Here is a 25,287-nt window from a genome sequence, read left to right as displayed (position 1 = left end):
AAAAGTGAGTGTTACCGGTTGCTCCCTTCTTAGACTGAAACCAACCGGAAAAACTTAGCAACTCTTAGTACCCAGCAGCATTCAGCATTGAACAGAGCTGTTGCCCTTTATGGAGGCCCAGCAGCAGCCAGAGCTCAGTGTCATGCTTCTCACTGGAAGTAATGAGAGCCTAACTCAGATAGCTGCTTCTGTAAGTTGTCCTCTATGACTGCCTAGCATGAGCTGTTCTAAACCTTTTATAACTGCTCCAGGAAACTTACCTACATACTCGTCAGAGGAAGCTCATGAGTCATCTGTAGATGTCCATGCAATGACCACAAGTGACACAATTGTCATCAACATTAGCTTTGCAGCAGGAGAACACTAGGGTCTGATTTTCTGACCACCTTGCTCCAACCTGAAGAGGGAAGAAACATCCCTGGCTAATGGCAGCTACTGAGGCCACCTCAGTTCTCATCTTAGCCTCCCCCAAATAACTCAAGAATTCCTTCCTATGTATGACTCATCTTGTGTTATAAAGACCCTATAAAACATGCTGAGTGGTCTTTTATTGCCCACTTGCATTCTTTATTACCTACTGTCTACTCACACTAGCCCTGAAGGCTCAGAGGTAAAAGCCTCCAGCTTTGGTAGACTGGAAGGGTAACTGGTGCTCTCTCCTCTGTTTCTGTTTTCTTTACTTTCTTTTGCCTTGGAGATGTTAATCAAGGCTTCAGAAATCTACTCTTAAGGCTGCCAGTATCAAAGGAACTGTTTATCTATTCACAAAAGACCTTCAAATAACTGGAGCATAAGAAGCTGCAGGAGTGTAGGACAAGGTCCCTCTCCTTTGCTCTGTGTTCTTAACTCAGCAATCATATAGTTTGTATTTTCAATACACGGGTTTTCATCTCCACTTTTCACTGTGCAGATAGTATATGCCATTTACAGAGTACAAACTACGTTACACATTAGGCACCACTCATCGTGTTAGGAGCAAATGATAACATTTTCCTCTAAACCAAGATTTCTCAACCTGTACTTTACAACCCATTTGTGAATTGAGCAACCTTTTTACAGGGTTAGCCTAAGAAAATCAGAAAAGAGAGATGTTTACTGTAGGATTCATAACAGCAAAACTATAGTTATGAAGTAGCAATGCAAATAATACTATGGTTGGAGGTCACCACAATGTGACAAATTGTATGAAAGTGTCATACCACTAGGAATATTGAGAACCACTGCTCTAAACACTCATATGATTTTAAAGAAATATGAAAATTTGTCTATGGATTTTGCTTTGCTTCATTTCCTTTGATGAGGCATAAATGACATTTAAAAATCATGTATGTTAAGTATAGAGTTCAGTACTTTTAACATATCAACCTGAGTGAGGTCACTGAGACCCAGAATGACATGGCATGGTATGTACTCACTTATAAGTAGATATTAGCCATAAAATACCGGCTAGACACATTATACTTCACAGACCCAAAGTATGAGTGTCAAGATGAGCCGGTTATTGGTTGGCCAATCCTTCCACCTCAGCTCCATCTTCTGTCCCTGCATTTCTTGTAGACAGGATAAGTTTTGGGTTCAAAGTGTTGTGGGTGTGTTGATGTCCCTATTACCCCAATGGCATTCATGCCTGGCTATAGGAAGCTGCCTCTTCAGGTTTCATATCCACACTGCTGTGAGTCTTAACTAAGGTCACCCCCATTGATTCCTGGGAGCCTCCTCTCCCCCAGGTCTCTGGCAAGTATTCCCCTCAACCCCAGTCAGTTGCATATTTCTATTTATTCTCCTGGTCAATCTCTCCTCTCTGTCCCCATACCTGATCCTGAACATCCTTTTTCCCCTCCCTTTATCACCTCTTCTCCCATAGGGTTCCCTTCCTCCATCTGTGTCCTATGGCTATTTTGCTTCCACTTCTAAGGGAGATTTAAGCATCCTTGCTTGGACTTTTCATGTTGTTTTCCTTCTTTGGATCTGTGAAATGTAGTGTGGGTATCTTCCACTTTATGGCTAATAGCCATGTCTTTTAAATAAGTATATACCATGCATGTCATTTGGGTCTGGGTTACCTCACTTAATTTGATTTCTCCAGAACCACTTCTGTTGCCAAATTCTGTATTAGCCACAGATGTCTAGAGGAACAGAAGACTTATATTTTTAAAAAGGAATTATTAGATTAGCTAATACAGTCAAAGGCTGGATAATTCACGTTGGTCATCTGGAGATGAAGTCCACAGAGACCACAGCTGCTTGGGAATATTCTGTTGTTTCTAGTACACTCGACGCCAGCAAATAATGGCCTACTTAATGATGCAGCTCTGTTTGAGGCTATGAGTCTGGGAACTCACAGGAGAGTCACTAGCAAGAGTCGAAATTCAAAGCTTGAAGAAGCTGCTGTCCAATGGTCATGGTTGAAACAAGAAACACCTCTTTGAAGAAGGACTAAACTCCAACACGTTCATTTCTGAATTGAGATTCCAAAAGTCTCTGAAAGGTTGTAAAATATTCTCAATGATCAATAACACCAGCGAACCTAGTTCATATGCATAGCAATACAGAGATCTTTGACACTCAAATAACAACAGAAACCTGGGAATTTAGTTAATTATAATTTGAATGTAATTCTGAGGGAGTTTCCTGAGAAGACCACATTTATAGTCTATCTCACCCTAGACAAAATGAGTATCATTAAAAATTAAACAACTACTGTTGCAGGGGTGCTGAAGAAAAGAAATTTCTACACATTGTTGATTTTAATGCAAATTAGTGTGATCACTATGGAATTTATTCTGGAGATTTTGATAACAGTAAAATTATATATAATCATCTAAGTCAACTTTGGGAGTATACTCAAAGTACAGGCACAGTGCATAGACTGTTGCATATAAGTTTTTTACTGTGATAGGATTCATAATAGTCACTGTACTGCCTAGTTTTGTGTGTCAACTTGACAGAAGCTGGAGTTATCACAGAGAAAGAGGCCTCTCTTGAGAAAATGCCTCCATGAGATGCAGAGATGCAGCTGTAAGGCATTTTCACAAATATTGATCAAGGATGGGAAAGTCTATTGTGGGTGGTGCCATCCCTGGGCTGATAGTCCTAGATTCTATAAAAAAGCAAGCTGAGCAAGTTAGGAGAAACAAGCCAATAAGTAACACCCCTCCATGGCCTCTGCATCAGCTCCTGCTTCCTGACCTGCTTGAATTCCACTGTTGACTTCCTGTGGTGATGAGCAAAGATGTGGAAGTTTAAGCTGAATAAACCCTTTCCTCCCCAACTTGCTTCTTGGTCATGATGTTCTTGAAGGAAAAAAAAAAAAAAAAAAAAAAAAAAAACCAAAAACTCTGAGAAGATAGTCACTTCATAAAATCAACCTATATAGATAAAGAAATGCCATATCTCCCTATATATTTGCATATAGATGTATGTGCATATGCACACATACATCATGCCACATACATTAATTTTTGCTGCTGTGATAAAATAACCTGACAATAAGCAAAGTACAAGAAAATGGCTACATTTTGCTTATCACTCCAGGCTATAGTCTGTCATTGCAGGAAACACCAAAGCAGGAGCTTGAGATAATATGTCACAACCCCACCAAAAAACAAATGTGAATAGAATGCTCACTTGATTGATTAGACTCATTCTTATATACAGTTCAGGTCCCGATGTCTAGGGAATTGTGGCATCCTCAGTAGACTAAGTCTGCCATAATCAATTGACTTAAGAGACTCTCCCACCAACATCTCCATTATTTGTCACCAAATGTATACAAAATTCTTCATGGAGACTATTTTCCCAGGTGATTCTGGGTTGTCTAGAGTTGAAAATGAAAGATAGCCAATCACAAAGAACCATTTGTGGGGTAAAGGAAGGAGGTTAGTACTTCAAAAGAAACAGGAATAGAAGATAATTGGAAGAGTGGTAAAAATGTTCAAATACATGATATACTTGTGTTTAAACATTACTGTGAAACAGTTAGCTGTGTCTTGTGAACACACACCATTTAAAAGTTCAACAGCAAACCTAAATAACTCAGTTAGTTTGGCTATTAACCTAATGGCCTGCAAAGATATTAAGGATGTGCATTTAATCTTTTATTTTTCAATATTCATTTCTTAACACAGTATCTTTCCAAAGAAAGTTACTTTTTAGTATGTAAATTCTTATCTTTTAAGCTAAGTTTGAGAATCTAAAGATGGATATTTAGACACTTTCAGAACTGCCCTTGTGAATACTATTCATTGATGATCATTAATCTTTAAAACATTAAAGAACAGTATCATGTTTTTTCATATTTTTATTTAATTTAAATCTTTGATTCATTTTGATGAAATTGGTGTAAAATGATAAAACCTACCCACATGGTTTTATTTTTAAAAGTGTAATGGAATAACACCCTGTTCAACACAATCTGTCAACATGTTTATTCTTGAAGAGAGAAGGGGTATTTGTAACTTTTTTTGCTCATAAATTACTTGTATTTAAATTTCATTTATTCACTCAGTACTAAGTTAAAAAAAGTACTTTTTATTTTTGATCCCTTCAAAGAACTGTAATGCTGAAGACATTGGCATATATTATAGATGATAGTGGTTTCATAGAGGCGTTTTCAGATTTTGTCATATTAGTCATTGATCATATTCTACATTCTCTGTTATTCCTCTCATCTCGTTCTACTATACATGGTTGCTTAGTTCCTCTCTCATACCCCCCCCCACACACACACCACATTTTCCTGTCTGTATTGTTGTTAGGATGTAATGAGTTTTATTAGGGGTTTTACAAAGTGAGGTGAACATTATCAACGTTCGCTTTAAAAAAATCATAACAACCCTGATAATAATTCCACTCCTTCCTCATCATCCTAAGGAAGGGTAGGGCCTTATGGGTCCTCAGTCTCCTGTGTTAAAATGTTGACAAACCCAGTCCTGTGAGCATTTTTTTAGGTAATCACAGCTAATGTGAACTCCAATGAGCAACAGCTTTTACTTACACACAGGTTAGTGTTCCAGGCTGCTCTTACACACGTTCCTTACCTTCTTCTCAAATGTTTCCTGAGCTTTGATTGTGTCCAGACATATCCTTCATTAGTCACTTATTCCCTTCAGCATGACTACTTCTGAGTTTCTGCTGTCACTTTAGAACATGGTCAAAAGGAACTTCTCTGACGACAGCTGACAACAGTATAATCCATGAGCAAAGTCATTGAGAAGAAAATCTGACATAGACATTATGTCTTTTCAGCAAAACAAGAACAGGAGCTCCCCCATAAGGGCCTACGACTTCACAAATCACAGTTTATTCATTCATTTTTAAATTATGTTTATTGTACCAGACCTGAATTTTCTCCTGTGGTGCAAGTTTCAAATGCAATCAGAAAGTGCCTGGTTCCCCCCCATAACAGACTTGCCTCTTTCACACTGGTGGGTTCATCTTTCCTGACAGGTTGGTGTTGTTGCACACAGAGTTCACAGCTAATTAAGACCGTGGACGACAATACTCCCCCTTTGAGCCTGCATAGCACCTTCCACTACTGTGAGTGCTTATCAGCAGGAAGGAACCTTCCCTGCTAGTTAGAACTTCATTTCTGTAAGTCTTGTGGCTTGTGACATCTTTAGTAAAATATTCAACTATTTGTGGTTGGCCGCCAACAGTGGAGACAACTGTCTTTCTGATTTTGGGGACCGCAGAGGCCTTTCTCCTAACAGCTTATGGAAAGGTCGGCACTGGAAGAAGCTTTTATATACATTGTGGTCCAAAATATATAAAACATACATGATAATATTAAGTTAGAAAATCATGATTTTATATATATATGCATATATATGCATGTATATATATATAGATAGATAGATATAGATATAGATATAGATATAGATATAGATATAGATATAGATATAGATATAGATATAGATATAGATATAGATATAGATATAGATAGATATAGATATATACTCTAAGTTTATTCTCTTATATTTTTATACATCGGAACAACAAAACATTCTAAATATGCTATTACTGAAACTGAGTCATCCAGTTCTCAAAGTATATTCCTCAAGCAGAATCATTACTAAGGAGTTGATGCGTTTGCTCCTTACAGAATTTTTTCATATTATTAATTTTTATGGCTAATAGAAATTGTAAGATTAAAAGGTCCAATTAATGATGAGAGTCACATTTTACTAAAATTTGCTGACTGGAGAACAAAAAAAACAATCATCAAACACAAGATATAAAATAATACCAACATAATGTTTTCATAGCAGGTAAACTGCCATGTTATCCCAGTTCTCTTAATTTACTCTTCACTATGCTCACATGTACACTTAAGTGAAGATTTTCAAATCAGTGTATCAATATTAAAGAAGAAACATCGAATTCAGAGGGAAGAAGTAAAACCAGTTTCTCCTGGTCTTCAGGGCTTTGTTTTATGGCGTACCATCTGCACTGTCAGGCCTCTGGAGTAGGCTGGGCTGTCTGCTGAGAGCACTGCTGTTTTGTTGCCGGAAACACAGTTAGCAGGTGGTAAGGACAAGAGAAGGCAGAAAATGAGCATGCATGCCTCACTTAAGAAAGTAAGGCTTGTTCCAGCTAGTCCCAAGAAACATTAAATGGTAATTCCACAATATTTGGTGTTAGAAATTGAGAGTCAACTCATCAATGTCCTGAGAAAGTCTGAGTACATTTTCTAAGGAGCAATAAATATTGGTGTTTATATCCTCTATAACACTAAGCTGGAAGCATTTAATAATGATGAATGTTAATATGAAGCGCCCTTCCCTCTCGGAAGCTGTATAATCTGGCAAGATACATTAGTGTCACATTTTATTTTTGTTATATTGAGACTCTTAAATGACAGTTTCTATTCCTGACTGAGATAGCTGACCTTTTTCTTTCTTTTCTTTTCTTTTCTTTTCTTTTCTTTTCTTTTCTTTTCTTTTCTTTTCTTTTACAACACACAAAATTGATTATTCTGATGCTCCATTACAATATTCTTTTGGATGGGTCCTTAACTACTTAATTACTCTAATGTTGGAGGGTTTTTTTTTTTCCTCTCTAGGAATTTCATCAACAGGGTTGACTGGCTTCTCCTCTGGGTAGACAGCTATTTAGAATACAAGTTAATTAATCTACTGCTCCATGGAAGATGACCCTAAAATGTCTTAGAGAAAAAGTCATAGGAGGATATGAAATACTAAATTTGTTTGCACTATTTTATAATGTTGAACAGTAGCCTACACTTTTATACCCTTTATCTTTTAAAATAATTTTACATTAATAATTCCTACTCTTAGAATTGAAGTCTTATATATAATTCTATTTTAATATGAAATAAAGTGGCAAAAGAGTTTTGTCACTTTACCTACAAGACTTTTATCAGGAAAATTATGCATAATATGAATGAATAAGTGGTAAGGAAATTGCAGTATAAATTTTATCATTCTACTAGAAAGATATTTAATAGGGACTAAGTGACCAGTACACAGGGAATATTCACTAAATATCATCTTGGATTGCAGAATTATGAGAATACAACTGTGAAAACAAAACAAAAATATGTTATTAAGACTTAACTTAGCCAAGTTCTAAAATCACAAGAAAACGTGTTTGATGAGTGTTTGGTGCTTATTGTATGTGGCATATGAAATAAAGCCTCTAGCTGGGAGTAGCTATGCTCTGTACTTTCTACTGATATTGTAGGGGTTTTCTACCTACTCTAGATAGGAAAGCTTTATTTGGGTTAAGTTGTGTGTCTAAGTCAGATAATATCAACAACTCAAGCCCACCTCTTTAGTGCAATATTCATAAAACCTGCCTGACTTAGCATCATCATAATACATCATTTCCATCTTGCTGACCATCTCATCTCAGGTTGCTCATCACCATGGGAGCAACTTGACAACTTTATGAACAACAATGCCCTTCTCTTTCTAATGTAGGTAACATTCATCGTTGTCAGCTGAGAAAGAAACTGATAAATTAGGTCCAAAAGCTAGAGCTTCCCAGTCTTTTATTAATACGATTTTTGGAACACAGCCACAACCTCCCATTCACACATGGTGTATAGCTGTTTCCGGGCTATGATGTCAGACTTGATTAGTTGCAATGTAGAACATATGGACAGCAAAGTCAGAGATATTTATTTTCTGTCCCTTTGTAGAAAAGTTTCCGAGCCTTGATTTACCACTTTTGTTTGAACAGTTGTTGACTGTAGATATAACATTGTAAGCAAGAAGGTTGTTATATTTAGCATAGCATTAACATTTTCACTGTGGGTCCTGCCCTGCCATACTCTGATTTTAGTATGCCTTTGGAATAATCTCACCTTCTTTATAAAACAAAATTTTCTGTGTGGTATTCCTTCTTAATGACTTGTTGTTTTCTGTTTATTCCATTTTTTTTTCCTCCAAACTGGAGATTCTGCGATTTTTTAGCTGAGACACCATAGCTCGAGGACATATGTTACACTAGTGTGGCTAGATTTTTCAGTTCAGCTCCAGGGACTTTTCCTATAAATACATTATTACATTCTACACAAAAATGATAAATTACTGAATCAATTCAAAATAATCAAATATACACACACACACACACACACACACACACACATATGCAACAATACTGACAATAAGACTCATTCATTGGTGTGGGATTTTAAATGTTCCATAACTGATTAGAGACCTGTCTGTGTATTTTGATGCAGACTCATATGAACTTCATGTAGTTATAAAAACATTAGATGTTTCAAAGGCTGTAAGTCATTACTATGCACTTGCTATGATTGGCAACATCATTAATATTGAGCAGCCCCAGAGGGCCTGGCACATGATAAATTGCTATAAGGATGACTCAGATAACTGGACCTTTCTTCCCATGCTTGAAAGTACACCGTCTTACTGCTGGCAGTGCTTAGGTCATGCATGTAATAATGCTTTTGAAATGCTTATCACATTCTGTCTTGGTTGTTACTAAATAAATCTTATCTATAATGACGGAGTAATACAAAAAACAAGCTACTGTAGACAAGTGTCTCCTAGATTTCATGTATACTTGTAAGGGATACAATTTTGTAAACATGAACCTATAAAAATTTTGGCAAAACACCAATTCAACTTACAAACAGTAATAATCACGTTGTCAAGATAATGTTAAGTGTTTAAGTGTAGAAACAAAGAGAAATTTAAAACTCAAATTTTTGGAAAGCAAATGGAAAGAAAAATTTAAGAAATATAATCAAAGAAAAAGAAATTTAAAATGTTCAAGTACTTTGAAGACTTTTCATACTCTTTGATATTAAAAAAAATTAAAGCACCAGCAGTGAGAGGCTAAAGTTCACTGCATATATATATATTATTCTTGTAGAATCAACCTCTCTATGAATGTATGTGATGTAATATTGGTGATACAAGCATTTATTTATTTATTTATTTATTTATTTATTTATTTATTTATTTTAAAACATGCAACACTACTATAATAATAAAAAGTTCTTTTGCCATGATTTGGTTGTTTGTCTTTCAAAGATCATGTTCTAGAATCTTACTCTCCTCTATCTTGAGGTGGATAGGTGGTGAAAGCATTAAGGTATTGAGTTTTCATAGAGTTGTATTGTGTCCCACTCGACCGGCAAGAAAGACGCAACAAACCGGAATCTTCTGCGGCAAAAGCTTTATTGCTTACTTCTCAGGAAGACCCCGAACCGGGAAAATGGCGCTGCTTATATAGCCCACAGCGTGATGTTTCAGCACCTGATGTGGCGTGACAGCTCCTGATTCATTGCTCGCCCATCACCCCACTATTATGCTCTGAAAATGGGCAGTGACTAGGAGTGAGTTCACTCTCGCGCCTGCATACAAGGCTTGTTTACTAGTTAGGCACAGAGGAGGCCAGCACCATCTTATAATGGCGATTGCTCGCAGCACACAAGGCTCTCCTCAGCGATTGCTGGTGGCATGCATGCGATTGCTTGCGGCCCGGCTTTCCACAGAGTTGTTTGATCTTTTGAAGGCATCAATCTTGCTTAAATCTATCAGAAGTGAATTAGTGACCAGTAGAAGAGGTAAGTGTAAAGATGGTGTTTTTCCCTTGCAATTTTTTTCTGGATTCCAGCCCTTCTACATATTTATCTTGCTATTGCTGCCTGTGATGTTACCATATGACATCATAGAGTATATTATGATGCTACAAGATCCCAAAACCACCAACACAATATTGTTTGAACCTTCCAGCCATTAAAATCGGGAGTTAAAGAACACAATTTTTCAGTGCTCAGTCTCAATTATTTTGTTATAGGAAGGCAGAATGTATAATAAGGCATATGCAACTTTGTACAACAAGAAGGGAACCAAAAGATAAAATAGATAAAAAGTACTTATATGAATGTGTCCATTATGCTTAAAAATAGAGAAATTGTCAATTATTGTTTCTAAAGGTATCAGAAAATTTACCACAGATACCTATTTATTTCTAGTGTTTTCTTACAATTCTGTGTTGCTCAAAACAGACAATTAAAATACTATTTTTATAAGGCATGAATTAGTGATAATAAAATAATACTTTTTCCAAAAGGATTTAATTACTCTATTACTCAATTAAATACCATGTAGTGTATAAAATTTTACAGGCCAATTCATTAGTGTCTTCCTTTTCTTTTCTTTTTTCCTTTTGAGATTATAATTTAGTTATATTTCTCCCTTGCATTCTTCCTTCCAAACCCTCCCATATCTCCTTCCTTCCCCACTGGTCTTCAAACTCAGGGCCCTTGTTTCACTAGGTCTTAGGTCTCAATGAGATCAAGCTACAAACCTATAATTGGAAGCTAGTACCTTTCCTTCGTATATCCAGGACTGAAGCAATAGTCCCCAGGAGGTATGCAAGTTGAAGATAAAAACAGAGGAGATGTGTGTGGTCCAGTCACCATTCACCTTAATTATGCCATATTTGAATTACTATTTTTTATTCCAAATTATATCTTTATTTTTGAGATTTTAACAGAATTATGTCATTTATGCTTTCCTTTTGTTCTCTAAATCTTTCCATATACTTTTACTTGCTTTCTTTCCAATTCACAGCTTCTCTTTTCATTAGTTGTTCTATGTGTATATGTATATAAAGTGAAAGTTTTTGTGGTCCTTGGAGACTCAGTTATGTCATGTTTTTCTGAATGCTATCTTGTGAAAGGGCATGGGATATTTTTCTGGAGCAGACACTTGAGAGGGTATGTGATGTTTATAAAGTATATAAGTATATCCCTACGGCCAATGAAAGGAAGATCTTGCATTGGTTTGCTTTACAAAGCTTTCCTAGTCTTCACTGACTTTCACTCATCCTGACTTCTTTTATTATATTTGTTTGTTTGTTTGTTTGTTTGTTTGTTTTTCGAGACAGGGTTTCTCTGTATAGCCCTGGCTGTCCTGGAACTCACTTTGTAGACCAGGCTGGCCTTGAGCTCAGAAATCTGCCTGCCTCTGCCTCTTGAGTGCTGGGATTAAAGGCATGTGCCACCATGCCTGGCATAATTATTATTTTATTTATTTATGTCCCAAATGTTGCCCTTCTCCTGGTCCCCTGTCTCAGAGGTCTTCACCTCATCTTCTCTCCCCTTCAGCTCTGATAGGGTACTCCCCCTTCCTGGGCATCCCCTTTCCCTATGGAATTAAGTCTCTACAGGATTAGGCTCAACATCTCTCACTGAGACCAGACAAGGCAGTCCTCTGATATATATGTGCCAAGGGCCACAGACCAGTCTGTGCATGCTCTTTGGTTGGAAGGCTCGAGTGAAGATGCTTAAAAGCACTTAGAAGGGGGAACAGAATAGTCATAGGAGGCAAAGGGAGGAGCCCGAATGAGAGAAGTGAGGCTAAGGGACAAAGGGGGACAGAATCAAGTATGGACAGAGACAGGAGAAAAGCCCAAATGTCAAAGAGAATGGTTGAAAATATGCAGCTGCTAGGGTTAGGGGATGAGTGGGAAAGTCCTCAGTGGACAAATGGGGTCAACAACCTACCTCCAAAACTTTTTAATTGTTCCTGTCTAAAAGAAACACAGGGACAGAAATGGAGCAGAGACTGAAGGAAAGGCCATCCAGTGACAGTACTATTGATGTTATGTTGTGCTTGCATAAAGGAGCCTAGCATGTCTGTCCTCTGAGAGGCTCGACCAGCAGCTGACTGAGACAGACACAGACACAGCCAAATATTGGACTGAGGGCAGAAACCCCTATGGAAGAGTTAGGGGAAGGATTGAAGGAGCTGAAGGGTATGGCAATCCCATAGAAAGACCAACAATGCCAACTGACTGGAACCCTGGAGCTACCAAAGACTAAGCCACCAAACAAAAGCACTGTCGTGACTTCTTAGAGAGAAACATGCCTCATGGCATTCCAGTGCTTTTTGCTACTTCTGTGGGCTCATGATCATATGGCAGGGCCTGGTTATTTCTGCTATATGGGGCTGTCAATGCTGTTTCATATTTGGTGAGAGTACTAAACTAGACTGGTGTTATTCTGACAAGGATTGGGATCGCTCCAAAGAAGTACTTCTAAACAGATCCATAACCCCTTTTTCTTATTAACCTTTCTTTTTTCCTATCTCTGGTAGGTGGGCTAGAACAAAGGTTAATGTGTTTAAGAAGTGGTTAAGAATCCTTACTAAAGTAGGTTTTGAAAAAATCTAAGTCTATGTGATATATATATATATATATATATATATATATATATATATATATATATATATATATGTGCTTTATATGTATATGCATGTTTTCAGGAATGACATTTGGTAGTGGATAACAAGTTAAGGTGCTTTTGGTGTACTCCTTCCTGTGGAAAAATATTTTCACCCGCCCTATACCCAATTTTCTACTATCAGCATTCCTTAATAACCTATAATTCTTTATTTAAGCTTGAGGCCTCCAGAGATTTCCCACTTTGGAATATTCATTGATGTCATTCTTGTTCACCTTACAACTGAGGAGTTATGTTGGAAATAACATCATGGATATAGCTTCTGACATTACTAGTAGACACAGTCTCATAGCAAACTCCCTGACCTCCTGGCTCTTAGCATTTTTCTCCATCATATCTTCTGCACTGTTTCCTGATCATCAGATGTGGGAGTAGTTTTGTGATGTATCCACTGAATTAGGGCCCAGAGCTCCACATGTTTTTGTTTTTGTTTTGTTTTTTATTGTTATTGTTGTTTTTATTCTTTAACAGTCCAGACTTTAGCCCCCTCCCAGTCTGCCCTCTGAATGTTCCATTCCATATTTCCTCACCCCCAAAGTCTCCAACTTCTATCTCCCACCTCACCAGATCTACTTACTCCCTGGGGCCTCAAGTCTCTTGAAGGTTAGGTGTATCTTCACTCACTGAGTCAAGACCCAGAAGTCCTCTGCTGTATATTTGTTGGGGGCCTCATATCAGCTGTATATGCTGCCTGATTGGTGGATCAATGTCATAGCAATCTGAGGGGTCCAGGTTAGTTGATATTGCTGATCTTCCTATAGGTTTACCCTCCTCCTTAGCTTCTTCCAGCTTCTGTCCAGTGGTTTGGTATAAGTATCTGCATCTGAAATTTTCAGGAGCTTGTTGGGCCTTTTGGAGGGCAGTCATGCTATGCTCCTGTTTGTAAGCACACTATAGCATCAGTAATAGTATCAGTCACTGGGACCTCCCCTTGAACTAGACTCCAATTTGATCCTGTCACTGGACCTCCTTTCCCTGAGGTTCTAGTTGATTGGGTGTAATTTTCTGTAGTCTTCATGTGTTGCAAAAGAAGGTTCTTAAAAAAATAGATTATTTTCTCAAACAACATATCTTGATTTTATTATCCCTTCTCTCTATCCTTTCCAGTCCCTTCCCACCTCCTCCCCCCTGCAGATCCACTCTATTTCTGTCTCTCATTAGAAAACAACAAACTTCTGAAAGATAACAACCAAACATGACAAAACAAAATATAATAAGATGAAGAAGAACCTACCATATTGAAGTTGTACACAGCAAACCAACAGTAGGAAAAAGAGTCTCATGAGCAGGCAAGAGTCATAGACCCAGATGTTCTCACAGTCAGAACTGCTGTAAATATACTAAGCTAATGGCTTTAATATATAAGCAGAGGAATGGTTACAAACCCATATAGGTCTGAGCTTTCTGAATCATCCTGTATGAGCTCATGTTTTCCTTGCTTAGTTGATGCTGAGCATCTTGTTATCTCAGTGTTCTCCATCCCTTTGGCCCCTATACTCTTTCCCTATCCTCATATGTATGATTCCCTGAGCTCTAAGGGGAGCAAGTTAATGAAGATCTCTCATTTAGAAGCCCTCTCCACATGATGTCTGTGTGTGGATCTTTTAATATCAGTTGCCAGAGGAAGTCTCTCTGATGATGACTGGATAAGGCACTGATCTAGGATTATTGCAAAATACCATTAGGGGACCTTTTATTGATACTTATTTTTAGACCAGTCATGTTTGGTTTTACTCTAGGTGGCTGATGTATCTAGTCTCTGGTTTGGTTACCAAGGTAGTGTTAGGTATGGCTTTCTTCTCCTGGAAATGGGCCTTACTTTCAATCAGATATTGGTTGGCTTCTCTAAGTACTATGCCACTATTGCCTTAGCATATTTTTGAGGAAGAACAAATTGTAAGGCAAAGCTTTTGTGGATTAGTTGGTGTCCATATTTCTCTTTTGGTAGACTACAGAGTACATTCCCACACCCAAAAGATTAAAATGGAGGGGTGACAGCTCCATATAGGTCAATTGTACCATGTGATACGACTTGTGAAAGGATGTTTTGCTGAGGCAGACATGTGGGGTTGTTCTGGAAGCTGCCTGACAAAAGGGCCTGTGATGTTTTCCTACAGTGGAGGCTTGAAAGAACACATAATGTTCGGAGAGGGTGTAAGTATAGCCCAACAACAGTGGATGGTTCCTCCTGCCACTCTTTGCTGGTCTTCCTTTGGGCTTTCTTGTCTTCGTTAAGGACACGGGAAATGGCTCATCTTACTGTCTTTACTGATCATTGCTGTCATGACTTCTTAGAAACACATCAAAGTATTTCTTTTGTTATTGTCACCTTCTTGCTGCTTCTGATGATTCAGGCAGACTGGCAGAACCTCTATGTTTCCTCTGTATGGATGAACTGCTGATACTGTTGTTAACTTAGGAATGGTGTTTGTGAGAAGATCGAGTCCCCACTGCTGATTCCTATAAACAATTGCTGATATTCTGACAAGGGTGATTAAAATTGTCCTAGAGAACTATTTCTAAACAGGATCATATTCCTCTTTGCCCTATTAACCTTTCCTTTCCACTATCTCTCTGATAAGTGTGCTGGAAGGGAGGTTAAAATGTTTTAGAACCCTTAATAAACTATGTTGTGAAAAATGTAAGCCTACACACAGCCATTCTAATAAAGAAAACTATTTAATTGAGGTTGGCTTACAGTTTTGGAGTTTGAGTCCATGGTCATGATGTCAGGAAGCATGACAGTGTGTAGGCAGACAAGATGCCGGAAGAGCCCATAGTTCTACATCTTGATCCAAAGACAGCCATGAGAAGACTTTCATTCCAAACTGTTCAGAGCTTAAGCATTGGAGACCTCAAAGCCCACCCAGTGACACATTTCCCCTAAGAAGGTCACACCTACTTCAACAAGGCAACACTTCTTAATAGTACCACTCCCTATAGGCCAAGCATTCAAACACAGGAGTCTATGGGGGCTATACCTACTCAAACCACCACAAGGTCCCAATGTCAGATTGTGGGGAGCAACTCTTTGTCTTATCAAAAGGTTAGGTATTTCTGGATTTCTATGGGACCCCATTGAGTAAACAACTCAATTGAATGCAACCCAGTCCCACCATTGGAAGCCTGATCTGGTGATAAGAAATGGCCAATTGGAATTCTGTATCCCTTATTACTAGAAGTCCTCAATAGGATCACCTTCTCTTCATACATGCACTAGGTTTTCACATACATACCCCAAATACCCCCAATTCTATCCTTCTTTTTCTGAATTATCCTTATCTATCCCATTTCCTACCCAGTACCTGATCTACTGCAGTACCCCCACAGTCTGCTCTTTAAAATTCTCCTGCCAAAGTAGATTCATGAATTCTCCTCAGACTCCTCCTCTTTACCTAACTTGTCTGGGTCTATGGATTGTAGTTTAGTAATTTACTTAATGGTTCATATCTACTTATAAGTGAATACATACCATATTTATCTTTCTGGTTCTGGGTTACCTCATTCAGGATGATTTCTTTTCTAGTCCTCTCCACTTGCCTGCAAATTTCATTGATGCCATCGTTTAACAGCTGTGTATTACTCTATTGTATAAACATAGCACTTTTTCTTTATCTACCCTTCTGTTGAGGGACAGCTAGGTTGTTTTCAGTTTCAGCTACTATGAATAAACTGACAATGAACATGGTTGAGCAAATATCCCTGTGGTGGTATGGAACATTCTTTGGGTATATATACACACGAGTAGCTAGATCTTGAAGTAGATCTATTCCCAACCCTCTGAGGCTAGCCATATTGATTTCTATAATGGCTGTATAAGTTTGCACTCCCATCAGCAACAGAAGAGTGCTTGCTTTGCTCTGCATCATTGCCAACATGAGCTATAACTTGTATTATTTTTGATATATAGTTTCCTGTGATACACACATATATAAACATATATACATATGTATATATACATATTATAGATAGATAGATAGATAGACAGACAGACAGATGTGTGTGTGTGTGTGTGTGTGTGTGTGTGTGTGTGTGTGTGAGTATGTGTGTGTGTGCGTGTGTGTGTCCTCTGTCCAATGTGGAGATGATAAAATTCTTTTCATATTTTGTAGGCTGGATCTTTGTCTGATTGACAATATCCTTTTCTTTATAGAAGCTTTCCAGTTTCATGGAGTCCTAGTTGTTAATAGTTGATCTTTGTACCTGCATTCCCAGTGTCCTTCTGTTTAGAAATCAGTCTCCTGTGCCAATGAATTCAAGGGTATTACCTACTTTCTTTTCTAGGTTCAGTGTATCTGGTTTTATGTTGACAGTTGATCCAAGAAACAAAGAGAATAATACAAAGAGAAAATGAAACTCAAAGTTGATTCTTTGAGAAAACCAACAAGATAGACCAACTTTTATCAAAATAAACTAAAATATTGGGAAATAATAGCCATATTAACACGATAAGAAACAGAAAGAGAGATGTAACAATAGACACCAAGGAAAACAATATATTCATAAGAACATATTTTAAAAACCTGTGTTCCACTAAATTATTAAATTTAAAAGAAATGGATAATTTTCTTGATAGGTACCACTTACCAAAATTAAATTAAGATTAGATAAATAGTTTATAGTATAACCCCTAGTTAAATAGGAACAGTCATTAACAATCTCCCAACCAAAGAATTTGTCCAATAGCAGATGGTTTTAGCACCGAATTTTACCAGACATTCAAAGAACTGTTAATGCCAATATTCCTCAAATTATTTCACAAGCTACAGAGATAGGAAAAATTGTCTGATTTATTTTATGAGGCTACAGTTACCTTGATACCCAAAGTATGTAAAGCCTTAACAAAAAGATAATTAAAGACCAATTTTTCTTATTAACACACGTACAATGTTCAATGAAACACTTGGAAATCTTATCCAATAACACATCAAATAAATCATGTAATTCAATAGGCTTCATCTCCAAAGATTCAAGATGAATCAATATTAAAAAAAAAAAAAAGAAAAGAAAAAAAGAAAACACATGGTCACCTGATTATATGCAGAAAAAGCCATTAAAAAATTCAACACCACTTCACAATAAAAGTTCTAGAGAGATAAGATAAGAAATATAATAGACATACATATATGTGATATATATATATGTATATATATATATATATATATATATATATATATATGGTGTGTGTGTGTGTTTAATTTAGTACTTGAAGATTGAGCTAGAATGAGAAATCTTAAAGGATATCAAGGGTATGCAAATTGGAAAAGAAGAACTCTACTGGGCAACTCCTACTGCTGCCAAACACTTTCAACAAAGTAACTGATTACAAAATTAATTCAATAAAATAAGTAGTCTTTCCATAAACCAATGACAGACTGAGAAAGAAATCAGAGAAACAACACATTTCACAATACACTCAAATTATATAAAATAACTTGTGAAAAGTCAAATCAATCAAGTGAAAGGCTCATATGCCAAAAGTTCAAGTATTTGAGGAAATAAATTTAAGAAGACATTAAAAGATGTAGAGATCTCTAATGTCCATGGATTTGTAGGATTAAGTTAATAAAAATGGCCATCCTATCAAAAGCAATCTACAGATTCAATTCAATTCCTAGCAAAATCCCAACACAATTCTTTTACATACCTTGAAAGGATAGTACTCAATGAAAACAAACAAACAACAAATAAACAAAAAACAACTAAACACACACACACATGCAGACATGTCAGGATAGTTAAACAGTACTGAATAATAAAAACAACTTTTGCATATTTAGCCATTCCCAATTTTATATTGAACTACAGAGCTATAGTAATAAAATACACAAAGTCTTGCCATAGAAACACTCACATTTATCACTAAAATAGAATTGAAGACCCAGATACAAATCCACATATCTACAAATGTTTGGGTTGTTTGTTTGTTTGTTTGCTTGCTTGCTTTTGTTTAGTTTGGCTTTCTTATAATAAAGAAGCCAGAAATGCACTGTTGAAAGAAGACAGTTTCTTCAACAAATGGTGTGGGTCATACTTGATGTCTGCATGTAAAAAATGCAAATAAAGAAGAGTCTATCTAGTTAGGTTTAACAGTCACAAAGAGATTGTGTTTACTTATTTTAAGATATGAAAGATTTGAAGAAAGCTTGTGTCTAAGGGAAAAGTCACATATATTTTTGGCAATGACCCAGGGTATTACCTGCATCCCTTTGCTTCTGATCTTTGATATATATCCTAAAATTTCAGAAAACAAAACAAAAAAAACCCCACAAAAACAAACAAAAAAACATTCAAAATAACCTCTTTCTATAAGTAGTGAATGACATAGAAGCAGTGGATTAAAGAAAGAGATTGAGGTCTAAGGAGATGCCCAGAGTACAGCACAGCACAGCTAGAAGTTAAAGATGTGGTGGCAACAACCTCTCCTCACCTCTGCCATTCACTAGGTGACATTTTTATGACATTAGACAAGAATTCAGGGGGTGACAGAAATCATGATTAGATCTCATGCTATACTGATTAGTTATGATTCAAAGACATGTTGTAACATGTGAACAACCTATATCTAAACTTTGTATTGGAAGATCAAAACCATGTGTTATGTGTTAAAATATACTATAAATGAATTAATATGAATTTACTAGTGGCAATCTCAGTGGAAAATAATTTTTAACATCATTTTAACAAGGATTAATGAAACAACAGAAAACATTATAAACTCCCTTTTTATTCAGTATATTTTCATCATATGAAATATGCTCAATACAAATTTCGGTAAATTCAGTATATTTATATCCGGTATAAGTTATATGTATGCAATTTAATATAATCAGTTATATATAAATGCAGTAAAATAAATAAATATATATAATTGTTAAAAATCCCTCTTTATATAAGCATTGTCTTTCTATAATAAAAGTAAAAATCCACATATTAAAAGCAATTCTTACACTGCCATTAGTCTTGAACTCATTTTCTAGTAGCTTTACTAACAATGATTTTAAATTTTTTGAGATGTTTGTTTTAAAGCCAAAGTAGAGTTATATACACACAGAACACATAATACATCTGCATACCTGAGCACACAATTGTACCCCACATATGTAACCATTCTGGTGCACGTTAGAAGAGAACAAACTCCCAGAGGATAATACAGAAGCCCTGGTCTTGTGTCTTGTCTTCTTACCTGAACTCAAAAGTTATTCCTGGTGTCAATTTCCAGATTTACCCTTGTTGTTACATCCCAGTGCCTTACTCGGTCTTGACTGGGAACTCTTTGGTGCAAGGAAAACATATTTAAATGAAATTAAAGTTAAATCCTAAGTTTTAGAGAGTTAATACCTCATGGACCACCTTTAAGCTATGAGAGAAAAGCAGGATAAATAACAACAGGAGGCTTCCTCTCTTTTGCAGGGATGATTCTGCAAGCTGACCCAACTTCCCAGTGTCCACAGAGCCCTGAGCACCAGCCCCAACAACTGTGCTCCATCAACAGGAACATCTCTTTCTGCAGGTAACTTCCCTTCTTTATTTTTAGGAATTTCATGCTCGACCTAGGTGCATTACCAGGATAAAAGTTCACATTTCCATGACACTATTATGACCACAAAAAAAAAAAAATGTGACAAAATAAATTAAGAAAAACATAATTTGTTCATGGAGTTATATTTGGTGTTAAAATGATCGGTAGGAAAGAAGGATAAAACTGATAAATTTGAATATTAACAATCTGCTAAATGATTAAAATGTATCCAATTATTTATGAGGTACAGTTAAAAGTTGGGAAAAATATGCATCTATATATTCACTACATAATATTATTTTCATAATATAGGGTAATTAAAAATTGTTGAAGCATTCTTATTAACATAGCATCACCACACATTTCTTTTTGTTTTGTTTGTGCTTTTTTTTTTCTGCTGAGAATACTTAAGTTATATGTTTTATTACTTTTTAGGTACTCAACCTATATTTGTATAGTTATTCCGTTACAGATAATAGTAACACATTGCATTGTGTAAAATTGATTTTATGGTAAACCTTTCACCTACGTTTGTCATGCCTGTAGAATGTCCCAGGACTGGAGCCTAGCAGAATTATCATGGCAAAGACCACAGAGACTTCATCCAGCAACTGGTGACAGAGAATGCAGGGGAGCACAGACAGCCATTAGGAATTAGGCATTAGGCAGAGCTTGGTGAGCCCAACAGAGGACTGGGAGGAAGTAAGACACCAGGAGAGCATGGTCTAGACAAATCAACTGGCTGGGACTCATGGAAACTTGAAAGACAAGAGAAAAGGTAAGGGTCTGGTCTAGAATTTCTACATATATGTTATGACTGAGTAGCTTGGTATTCTCGAGGGAATCCTAACAGTGGGGACAAGGGCTGTACCTGAGTCTTTGGCCTACTTGTGCGACCCTTTTGCAGTTGAGATGTAACATATGAGAGAATAAAAAACACAGTGACAATGTAAAAAACAATTGATTATGTTCTAACATAAGAAAACTTAAACAAAGTTTAAAGTAAATTTTATATGTTAATATATAAACCATATATTGATATATAAATGTATGTGTGTATTATACATATACATATAATATGTAAAGATATATGTTTATATACTTTATAAATATATATTACTATATGTGATATATGTGTTAAAAATCATAGATAGATAGATAGATAGATAGATAGATAGATAGATAGATAGATAGATAGATAGATTAAATAGAGAGTAAATTCAATTATACAAAAACTACTAGTTTGCTTCCTGTACATTTTAATATGATTTCAAGTGTATACCTTTGTTAGTTGTTGAAAATAAAAATAAATAATTTTAATAAATATGCTTTTCGCTCTAATAACAAGTACATAACTCATTTTAAAAGGTGTACCAGGTTTTTAAAATAGCCTCTCTTTCTCTTTCCAGTGGAATTTGTTCAGTTCAGAGTTAGCTTCTTCTTTTCTTTTAATTTTTTGTCATTATAATATAAATATAGCATTTATCTCATACCCTTTATTCTTTCAAATCCTCTCTATATATGCTTCCAAGCTCTCCTTTTCTCCAAATCTTGTCCTTTCTTTTCACTAATTGTAGTTGTGTATGTATAAATATATATTCCTAAAAGGTGTCTGCTGACTCTGTATATTGTTACTTGTATGTATGTTTTCAGGGATAGTCACTGGACACTGGATAACCAGTTGGTGTGCTCCTCCTTGGAGAAATATCACCTCTCCTGCTCCCAGCATCTCTCAGTTGCCTGTAAGTGTTCGTTTGAGTGTTTGTGTGTGTGTGTGTGTGTGTGTGTGTGTGTGTGTGTGTGTGTGTGTGTGTGTGCAGAGTTGAGATCTCATGTAGGTTTTCTTGTCCACTTTGGCATCTCCATTGTTGAGGTCCCTTTTCAGGTCATGTTTGGGGAGACATGTTGTCTTCAGTTTCTCTGTTCTTGTTATAGGGAATGAAGCATTTCCTCTATGCAAAAATATAAAAATAGTGATTAATGCAATCTTAAAACAAAAGTGTCACCCTGTGTCTTTTCAATTTGGAATATGTATTATATCATAATACTAAATTCCTTCAGTATCTCAGAGTGAGACTGCCCACAGCCCAGTTTATTTCTAGTAATTTTAAGTAGTGGTACCAACCTTTTAAAAATTGGCTAATGCTACAAGGTGGCATCTGTCACCCGCATCCTCATATAAACTCACATGGCTGCAGCGTCTGTTCCAACACACAATGTTCTATTTCTGTGTCTCACACATTTTACTGGGAAGGAACAAATAGACTATTTTTAAGAAAGGTTTGCCAGTGTTTCTAAATGAAAATTCAAAGCATTGTGGGCAGAAATATATGAGTGAGACCAAGAGTAAGTCATAAATTCTGATTCAATTTATATAAAAAAATTGTTTCCTTTACAAATAGATAATAAGATTATACAATTAAATAATTGAGATATTATTTTTATTAAAGGTGCTATAGTTCTGAAATTATTTTCAATAGGTTTGGTAGTTCTACTTTGGAAATATACTATTGAGCATCATAAAACTAAATATTCTTGAAAGCTGATAGGTTTGTTCCTATTTCTTTGCCAAATCATCCTGAGATGAAATGAATAAGAACTGAAATACAAATTCAGCTATCTATACATTCACTAAATCAATATTGATTGATCGCTTTATGTGCCAGGATGCATGTGTCTGCTGATAAAAAGACAGTCCGTGGACTGCCTTCAGAACCTTTCTAGAATCTTAAACCGGGGGGGGGGGGGTGGCGGGGGGAGGAAGCACTTAAAATGCACAAACTATATGTCTTGTGAACAGAAATAAAAATGTGAAGAGGTGTGGAGGTGCAGAAGCTCATCGCTCTTCCTTTTTCTTTTACCATTCCTTTCTCTTTTCTTCTTCCTTCATAAATGGACAATAACTTAATTTATGTTTCTAGTTACAATTTAAAAGTCAATTGGGTAGTGGATGCACACACCTTTAATCCAGAACTCAGGAGGCAGAGACAGGTGGATCTCTGAGTTCAAGTCCATCCTGCTCCAGAGAGGGAATTGTAGAACAGCCAGGGTTACACAGAGAAACTTTGCCTCAAAAGACCAAAGATAAATAATAATAATAATAATAATAATAAAGATAATAATTTTAAAAGTACATATGTAGTCACTTTTTTATTATACAAGGTATTTAGAAATTTCTCAAATTTTTAAATATATTAATAAATTCATGGAAAATACTAGAGAAGTCATGCCCAAGAAAGAGCCTAAAAGGCTTTGACTCAATACACACTTTCTAGTAATTTTTCTAATGGAAACAAAATGGGAAAATATGTGACAAAATCTCAGTCATTTGTGTCTGAAAGAGAGTTTGCCATGGCATTTGAATAGAGCCACTGTATTGTGATACAAGCCCTAGATATAACTTCAATTATTTAATGGAGAAAAAAATGTTTTTCTCTTTGTTTTAGATGAAATGTAGCAGAAGTCATTAGCATTATGCAAATTATTCTTCTTATTGCTCTATAACAATTTGAGAACATTCTGTATGAGAAAAAGTTGTCCAAATATGAGTGAAGGACATCCAATGTGTGAAAGGTAGCAGTCTTTTGTGGCACATGGTGTGTCACTCAAGGCAAAGGAAATCATGGTGACATTTGTTCTAATCATTTATTTATTCAATTCAGCATTTCAAAAGTATTCACTCAGATTATGGAGGTTTGTCACAAAAGAATAAGAAGCTTTAGGGCTCAACTACCTCCAGTGTACAAGTACACTGTCATCAAATATTTATGTTAACCAAAGACTAGGAAAAAGTACTTTGTACACATATGCCAAACACCGTGGTAAAAATTAAAGGGACATCAAATAAACTATGTAGAAATAATATTTTGATCTAATCAGTTTGTAGAAGAGTGCTAGTTTTTAACCAAATGTGTTTTAACTGTAATGTTAGAATTTAGATTGTTCAATGAAAATGTTAGCAGTCAACATATAATAATTGGAAATACGAAAATATTGTGGATATTCTGAAAGCCTAACAACTAGTTGTGACAAGCAGGCCTGACTCCTCAAAGTATACAATGGGATGTGTGTGTATATGTGCCTGTATTGTGTGTGTGTGTGTGTGTGTGTGTGTGTGTGTGTGTGTGTGTGTCTTCTGAGGCATGTCTCTCATGGGCAAGGTTAAAAAACTCTAGATTCCAGGTGTGCTGTTGAATTTTCACAACAGCAAGTTTGAGCTACATTTCCATTTTCTCTAAAATTTCGATCATGTAAAAGACAGAATAAGAAAGGAAAAGGAGGAAGATAAAGCAAACAGGAGAGAGAGAGAGAGAGAGAGAGAGTGAGTGAGAGAGAGAGAGAATAACTGAAATGAGAAACTACCTATGAAAATTTACCTAAAACTCTTGACTGACTTCGTTTCCAATCTCCATTAATGTATGAATTCATAAAAATAGGCCTATTGATTAATGTGCATTTTATTGAAGTGATATATAGTAGGTCACAGTTATTAAGCCATGCCTTGTTTATGAATAGCATTAACAACGAATCTAGCAAATATATCTAAAAGTCATGTTCTTTGAAAGGTTTTACTCATAGAAAGGGAATGGCATGTGATAAAATAAAAGGAGAAATCATCTATCTATTGTAATCATTAGATAAAAAAGGAGATGCAGAAAAGGTATTCAATCATATTAACCAGGAAAATATTTTCTAATAAATCATATCTAACAGGATGTGAACTACCAAAGCTTTTATTACAAGAGTACTTTATTAAAAGTGAGTAAATACATGGTGAAAGTCTTGCAAAGACAGGTTGATGTGTTAGAAAAATAACAACAGTCAAAATTATGTGTATGACATGTTATCACATGAAGATGCCGGCATATGAGGTCTGCAGTAGAGTGTTACGTAAGGAGGATGTGGACAGTTAGAAAAGCCTTAGAAATAATTTTGCCAGGGCATAGAATTGGGGACCTGTCAACAGAGGTTTTTTTTAAAAAAAAACTGATTTTTTAAAAAATAATAAGGAAACTGA

At 36.0% G+C, this 25,287-nt stretch overlaps 1 protein-coding gene across 1 annotated transcript in view; it reads right to left on the bottom strand.

Moving 5' to 3' along the window:
• The window catches only part of Gm42163 (predicted gene, 42163), a 50,215-nt gene that overhangs the window by 4,046 nt on the left and 20,882 nt on the right, over nucleotides 1-25,287 (bottom strand). The gene's annotated exons all lie outside the window — the stretch shown is intronic.

This window comes from Mus musculus, chromosome 5 (genome assembly GCF_000001635.26).
Source record: "Mus musculus strain C57BL/6J chromosome 5, GRCm38.p6 C57BL/6J".
Lineage (NCBI taxonomy): Eukaryota > Metazoa > Chordata > Mammalia > Rodentia > Muridae > Mus > Mus musculus.
This window is presented reverse-complemented; position numbering and strand designations above follow the sequence as displayed.